Source organism: Alosa alosa, chromosome 8, assembly GCF_017589495.1.
Source record: "Alosa alosa isolate M-15738 ecotype Scorff River chromosome 8, AALO_Geno_1.1, whole genome shotgun sequence".
Taxonomy (NCBI): domain Eukaryota; kingdom Metazoa; phylum Chordata; class Actinopteri; order Clupeiformes; family Clupeidae; genus Alosa; species Alosa alosa.
The window spans coordinates 35459287-35459777 of record NC_063196.1 but is presented as its reverse complement, the minus strand read 5'-3'; positions in this window follow the sequence as shown (position 1 = coordinate 35459777).

The window sequence follows — 491 nt, the reverse complement described above, 5'->3', positions numbered from 1 at the left end:
GTTTCACAAAACATGTTTGAGTGCTGAATTCAAGTAAAACACTGGAGATTACACATCTTTGGTTCCGGCTTCTTCAGTAATCAGACTTCTGTTTAGCTATCTGTCGAGTTGTGAAGCTACATACAACAGGGGCAGAATAGTCTCCCCTTTCAAACGAGCCATATACATAGTATGTGTTCATAGCTATAACATAGAATACGCTGTGATGTGACGCTGTGATGTGACGCAACAATGATCTAGATTGCTGGCACTCTGGGCCAAACCTTTCGAAAACAGTACAGCATTCAAAGTGTTAAGGAGGTAGTGTAATATGATCAAAGTGTTAAGGAGGTAGTGTAATATGATCAAAGTGTTCAGGAGGTAGTGTAATATGATCAAAGTGTTCAGGAGGTAGTGTAATATGATCCAAGTGTTGAGGAGGTAGTGTAATTCAGGCAATAGTCATCTCACGACTCGACTACTGCAATGCCCTCCTGACAGGTCTCCCAGCC